Source organism: Corvus cornix, chromosome 1, assembly GCF_000738735.6.
Source record: "Corvus cornix cornix isolate S_Up_H32 chromosome 1, ASM73873v5, whole genome shotgun sequence".
Taxonomy (NCBI): Eukaryota; Metazoa; Chordata; class Aves; order Passeriformes; family Corvidae; genus Corvus; species Corvus cornix.
The window spans coordinates 55,725,638-55,733,049 of record NC_046332.1 but is presented as its reverse complement, the minus strand read 5'-3'; the positions used below and the strand labels follow the sequence as shown (position 1 = coordinate 55,733,049).

The window sequence follows — 7,412 nt, the reverse complement described above, 5'->3', positions numbered from 1 at the left end:
AAGAATGGACAGGGAGTATTGGCAGCAGCTGTGCAGAGTCTCCTATGGTCTTACTGCTTTCCTTGCCACTGGACAAAACAAAATCGTATCAGTCCTAAAATCACCCTCCTGCTGACCTCAGCTTACACGGTTCTGCAAATGGCACTGGGTGACCCCCATTCAGCTGGCAATACGGTATCCCTCTGCACTCACATGGACTGGCACTCTGCTGGGATGCCCCTCTTTTACCACAGCATGTCCAGCAGCAACTGAGGCTTTCCATACACCCTTCCACTCTCTGCCTTCACCTGAAGTTGTCAGTCAGGGTACAAGATCATTCTGAGCCTATAACACGGACCTATCAAGGTGTCCAGCCACTATTATCTGTATAATGTAGAGATAATTTTTTTAGAGCTCCTGTGGCATACTAGTTTAAAGATACCTGTGGCCTTGGCAAATGAAAAAAACAAACTACAAAATCATGACAATAAGATACTGAACAAACTGTGTTTGGGGTTTGACTTTGATCTGATTCCAGGTAAGGAGTGAAGGATGTTTTTTAAATTTTTAAAAAATTTGTTTATATCCATTAGTAATTCAACAAGGCCTTTACACATCACTGCTTTCTTATTAGTTACCTATGAATTGTAAAGGATTCTGGGGACAGCACACACAAATTACTGCATCTGTGGATGAAAACTTATGAGGAATAGGGAGAGTAGTGGTGCTCTGGTGCCTCCATTGTGTATTTGCTCTACCAGCTCTCCTGAGACAGTAAAATGCCATAATTCCTGCCTTGCACAGGAGGAGTAGAGCCCAGTAAAGGGCTATGTGCAGGTTAACTGGGATCAGTATCAAGCCCAAATCTTATGGAAGCCCCTGTTCCTGGGACCAGGGGGTAGGTGGGTGACTTGGGATGCTCCATGGGTCAGGCTGGTGTTTGCTTGAGGATGAGACATGCTCAGACCGACCAACCTGCCTGCCCATGAGGGGCCGGGGTGCAGCCTCAGCAATGCATGGACAGCTGGCTGCATGCACCCCAAATCATGGCCAGGCCCTCAAGGACAGCTCAGGCCAGCCCTGCGGGGAGCTGGAACTGTGTGGTGCCCTCTTACAAACCTTCACATGGGGGGAAATCTCTTTTTGTTTGCATTCATGTAATGACTTTAGCCAGGGAACTTTTAAGACTGATTTCCCTTGATTTGTCATCAGAGGTTTTACTTCAGTCCATAACGTTTTCAAAATTTGGGGAAGAAATAAAGTCTGCACTCTTTCAGGGTGAAAGTTATGAATTTATTACAGTTATTTTTATAAATGTTGGATAATTAAATTTACATGTTAAATGTTTATAACATATTTACAATTTATATGAATGTAATTTATAAAATATAATCCAAAAAATTACCTTGCAGCGTGTTCGTGGAACAGTGTAACAGCTTTACCTAAAACAGGTGCTTATACCCATTTCCCTTGGTGCCAAGCACGTGTGGTAACATATTTTAAGAAAAAAGTTAAAAAAAAAAATTTGGATATTCCTATAAAGATTGTTCTTAATGAACTGAGGGCTGTTTAAAGTACACTGAAAAAGAATTTGGTCTTTGCCTCTTAACAAGATTGTTTATTCAATTCCCTTTCTCTACCTTCCCTCTGCCAGGAAGATTAGACATGTCTATATGTTTACATCGGGCAGACGGGAGGAGAGAGCCGCATCTCCAGATGGTGTAAATCCGTGTTGCTGCAGCAGCATTGGTGGTGGGAAGGGTGGTATTATGCTGATTTACTGTGGCTGGGGAATCAGACCTATTTTTTTCCCCAGCTGGAAGAGCAGCCTGTAAAATAAAAATCACACATCTCAGTTGATTTGAGAGATGCTGTGTAGGATTTATCTGTCTAACAAAATAAAAAAAGAAAATTAAAAAACCCCTCTGCAGAGGCTGGCAACATCCCTTTTAATACAGCTGATGTTGAAAGGCCCAAAGACAACCCCTTGGACAGCCATAACTTCCAGTTTATTAATAGCAGGGGCACAGCAGAGGCTGCCAGGCTGTGAATGTCTCAGGCACACTGTAAGTTTCCAGTTGTTCAGTGTTCCTGTTGCTTGCCTGTGTATGGCATAAATACAGCCTAACGTGACTGAGCTATATTGAAAAATGTTACCAATTACTCTGCTTACCTGGATTCCTTTGGCACAGATCCTGTGGGCTGAGCTGATGGAGAATGTGTTGCTCGTGCTGGAGGGGAGAGAAAAATCTTTCTTTATAAATAAAAAAAAAGATCCTCTTTTTGTGTAGAACAGCAGGTTGGTTGGTTTTTTCCCTGCCTTGAGATTTCTTGCCATTTCATTATTTTGTATTTCAGATAAAACCTTCTCACCTTAACGAGGAACATTTTTCCCCATCGGTTTTAATGGTATAATAAATTGAGGGAGAGCAAAGAAAAAGCTTCTGAAAATGAACCGTAAAAAAAGTTGCTGGAGACCAAGGGCAGGCTTTGCAGAGGGAGAGACAAGAGTTACAAGTTAATTTACTTTGCCTTTCTGTTCAGGTTTCATCTGTAAACAGCTTGGGTCTCCTTATTTTAGAGACTCTTTGGAAGGGTGTATGTGGCTGCAGAGGGGCAATGGGGTGCAGAGGACTGGCGGTGCCCCTCTGTGGGAAGGTCATGGTGCTACAAGAATGGGGAGTGAACCCCAAATGGTAATTTTGGCCCAAATACATCATACAGGTAGATGCGGTGCCCTGAGGGGCTAGCTGCCAGAACAGCACCTTTCTCCTCCAGGTTTGCCTTCATTCAGCGGCCACAGGCTGCACATTTCCCTCTGCGTGCTGAGCACAGCAGACCTGTGATGATGACCCACATCTACTGGGTCAGTTGTACATCTCGGCTTGTCTCACGTGCTCTTGCAGGTGATACAGCTCTGATGCAGCGTCTCCATACCAGGTGACCTTGTTTCCAAAAAATCAGAGAGGATGGAGGGAAGAGATTTAGGGCAGGCATATGCAGAAGTAGGTGGGAGAGAGGAGAAGCACCTATGGACATGTAGGGATCTGGGGAAAGAGGGCTACAAGGAGGCATTTGGGGAGGGCAGTAGGATGGCAGAGGAGATGGTAGGAAAGAAAATGCAGAAAAGTAAGATGTGGTAAAAAAGAAAGGTATAGATATCTGTGACAAGGAGCAAGAAAAAGCATCGAAATGCAGGTTACTGTTCAGATTACATAAGCCACTCTTACGAAAGACAAAAAACAATGAAAAGAGATCAAAAGAAGCCAAAAAAGCCCTGTGAACCACTGTAGTGTACAAATTCTTGAAGACATGTTAAATGTTGACACTGGGTCCCTAATGAGGCATTCCCATATTTGACTTTCCTTGGTAAATCTTCCTGGGTCTACATACTAGCTCTCTACTGAAACAGGCTGAAACAAAATTCGTATATCACCTGAATTTTAATTGTGATGTGCAAATCCAAGAAAAGACTGCCTAGGATAGCCCTGAGAGAGGTTTCTGCATGCATTTGCTTCCTGTCTTTTTTGGTGGTTTCTCAGCCTCTTGCCAGGATAGATTTGTCCTCAAAGATGCAGCTCACATGTATCCCTGACAAGAATACTTGGTTTCCACCTGGAAAGCTCTTTAAAAAATTAACCTTATGTGTGTAAACAGTTTATTTTCTCATTCTTAGGAGCTGGCAAATTTTTATGGAGAAAAATGCAAAAGTGAGCAGAAAACACTTCTGTTGATAACCCCCAAGGAGGACCAATGCATGAATTCCTTAGGAAATAGGTAACCCTTCAAGGAATAGCCTGGCTCTTTCATGCTGGCTGTACATTTCTGACTGTGCCAAAGCAGGCTGTGCCAGGGGCTCTCCTACAGCAAGTGGAGTCCCAGTTCATACCATGTTCAAAGAAGAATTAATGGAAAAAGCCCAATCTTCCCTCAAAAAAAATGGTTTAGACTTAGGTTAAGGCCAAGTTGGTCCACTTGGACCTCAGTTTGTGATCCAGTCTGTGTTGCAGAAAGCCTGACTCTCCCTGTGTAGGCAACAAGCTGCTGTTCCCCAGGGCTGCTGTGTTGTTCCCTTCCAGTGGATTTTGATGGAGCCACTTGTCCCTTCTTCACCCCCTTGCAGGGGACAGCTGTGACCCTATTCTGGCTGGTTACTCAATGAGCTGTAAAATGTTACTAAAACCAGGATGTAGATATCTCTCTATATCTATCTACCTATCTATCTATCTATCTGAAGTAAACAGAGCTTGAGGAGTCTCATAAGAGAGACATCTGTCTAATATTAATTCGCTGGCATTTACGTGCAACAGAGCAGCTCTGATATAGACAAAAATGAAAATGGATGCTCCTAAAATGGATGGGTGGGTTTTGTGTTTAAACTCTTTCTTGTTTTAATTCTGATTTTCCTTTCTTTCCAGATGAGTACTTTGCATTTGTGATGAGCTCTCTCCATGGCTGGGATTAAGGTCTGGGTGCTGGTGCTCCTTACCATGCGCTCACAACTCAATGGTTTTTTGCCCAAAACATGGTACATACCAGCCCAGCAATCCAGACAAATGCAGCCCTCACTTGCAGGAAGGGAAGGGCAGGCATATGTTGCTCCTCACAATCCATCACCATGTTAGCTATCCATGCATGGCACTCATATTTAACCATATGGTGGAATGACTGCAACACTCAACAAGGGAAGAGTGACTGAGGCCTTCAACATGGTCACAGATAACATTCGTCTCTCCAATTTGGGGAAACATGGATTTGAAGGGGGAACAGTTCCGTGGATAAGGAATTGGCTGGATGGATGCAGCCAGAGTCGTGGTAAATGGCTGTAAGTCCAGATGGAGGCTGATGATGAGTGGTGTCCCTTGGGGCTCTGTCTCAGGACCGGTGCCCTTTAATATCTTCATCAATGACACAGTGAGATCAAGTGCACCCAGTTTGCAGATGGAAACAAAGCTGAGCAGTGGAGTTGACGCACCAGAAGGGTGGGATACCATCCAGAAGAACCCAGACAAGCTTGAGAAGTGGGCCCATGAGAGCTTCCTGAAGTTCAAGTCCAAGCGCAAGGTGATCCAACTGGGTTGGGGCAAGCCCAGTTATGAGTATAGACTGAGGGAAGAACTCACTGAGAGCAGCCCATGTGGAGGAGAACTTGGAGGTTCTGGTGGATGCAAAGCTGGACATGACCTGGTGATGTACTCCTTCTGCCCAGAAAGTCAACCACATTCTGGGCTGCACCAAAAGGCCTGGGACCAGCAAGTTGAGGGAGGTGATTTTGACTCTCTATCCTTGTGAGACCCCACCTGGAGTACTGTGTCCTGCCCTGGAGACCTTAACACAAGAAAGACATGGACTTGCTGGAATGAAGCCAGAGGAGGGCCATGAAGACAATCAGAATGGTGGAGCACCTTTCCTATGAAGACATGCTGGGAGAGTTGGGGTTGTTCAGTGTGGGAAAGAGATGGATCCAGGGAGACTTCACTAGAGGCCTTTCAGTACTTAAAAGAGGCTTATAAAAATGTGGGAGATTGACTTTTTACATGGTCAGATAGTGACAGGACAAGGGGGAATGGTTTTAAATTGAAAGAGGGAAGATTTATATTAGGTGTTAGGAGGAAATTCTTTATTGTAAGGGTGGTGAGACACTGGCACAGGTTGTCCAGAGAAGTTGTTGATGCCCCATCCCTGGCAGTGCTCAAGACTGGTTTGGATGGGGCCCTGAGCAACCTGGTCTAGTGGAAGGTGTCCCTGCCCATGGCAGGGGGGTTGGAAATAGATGATCTTTAAGGTCCTTTCCAACCCAAACCATTCTATGATGGTTCATTCTATGATTCTATGATATGCAGACAGAAATGTAGGAAAGCTCCAGAAATGCTGAGTTATTCTCTCTCCTTCCTTGTAACAGATTGCTGAAAAATACCTGTCGATATCTCTTCTTTCTTCAGAGGTCTTTCAGGAAACTCAATTGCAATTTTTGCTTGTTTTGCAGGAAGGGATGAGGAAGTTCCTCCAGGCTCTGCATCACAGACAAAATCTCTGCTGGTTCTCCTAGTTGTCTCTTCGTTGAAGAGAGCAAGATTAGTCTGCTCAATATAATCTTGCAATCTCTGCATTTTGAAGGCTTCTTTAGAAGCCGCATATTCCTCTTCCAGCCTTTTCAAATTTTCCACTGTGAGAGCAGAACTGGAATATGATGACCAAATCCGAAGGGGAAATATTTTTGGTTGGGACTGGTTACTGCGAGACCCTGACAGCTTATGTCCATTAAACATATCTGCAATGCATTAAGGAGATGAGAATCTTTAGCAACAGGCAAAGTCAATTCATCATTCTTGTAACAAAGAAAGAAAGAAAAGAGAAATCCCATTAGTCACTTACTCCTGATGGGCGTATTGATTGATGTAGTTAAAATGTTCACACTCAGATAACCTTATTAGATTGAAAATCACTTTCTTTTTAAGAGGATCTACTAGGCTCCAATTCAACAAAGCACTTAAACAAATACCTGATATTAAGGTCATGCTCGGGTCCTATTGGTGGGATTTTCTTAAACAGTTCCCACCTAACACTTAAGGCCAAAGCTTAAGATAGCTACAAAGGATGACATAATGCCTATCTGTGTTTCAGATCTGCCCAAAGCTGAGCAACCAAATATCTCACATCATAACAAACTATGTTACCCTCTTCCCCAATAAGGCTGTACTAAAGATTGCATCAGTGATTCCGTTATTAACCCAGTGTGCTTTGGCTGTAAAATGCTGTACAGCTGAAACTTACTGTGTGCAGGCTGCACTTTATATTCATTACTAGTACCCAGACAAATTATTTTGGACAGTTTTTGCTACATGCTGATGGAGAAAAAAATAAAAATGTACAGTGGAATCTATTGAATCTGTTTAATTGGACCTGCTGATGGCCATCCGACCATGCCAATTAAATAAAGACAAACAGAAGCAGCTCTCAGAGGACCTGCAGTGAATAAACCCAGGGTAAATACTGCATGGTTTTTCTTATTGCATTATTCTGTATAGTTGTGTGTCTGAAACATAAACTAGCCATAAAAAGCAACTCACCCTCCTGTTTGCAATATCTGCTTAATTGTGTCTGCATCTTCCGTTCACCCACTCAGTCTGTTTAATGTCAAAAGATAAAGGAGGGAAAAATAATAAGGTTAGTTTGGCAGAACTAGTGCTTTGCAACCTCCTCTTTCCTGGCCTGCCCCTCCCTGTCAATTCCCATTGGGCATGATGCTCCTCTGCTCTGTCTGACTGCAAACTGAGATGGCTGTTTCCAGGTGTTTTCTCAATGCAGGAGACCCAAAACCTTCCATTGCTCTGGGCAGACAGGTCTCTGCCTGCACTGTGGGAGCCCACAGACACACTCGCACCCAGGCACCGCAGGTGCACTTGGGATGGTTTAGTGGGACATGCTCCTCA

General features: G+C 43.8%; 1 long non-coding RNA gene across 1 annotated transcript; it reads right to left on the bottom strand.

Moving 5' to 3' along the window:
• Nucleotides 1-1,409: 1,409 nt before the first annotated feature.
• Nucleotides 1,410-7,106, bottom strand: LOC120410535. Its single transcript, XR_005602744.1, has 3 exons — nucleotides 7,050-7,106; nucleotides 2,153-2,210; nucleotides 1,410-1,808 (listed from the first exon to the last, which is right to left on the bottom strand). It is a non-coding gene; the product is annotated as an uncharacterized LOC120410535 (long non-coding RNA).
• Nucleotides 7,107-7,412: the final 306 nt, after the last annotated feature.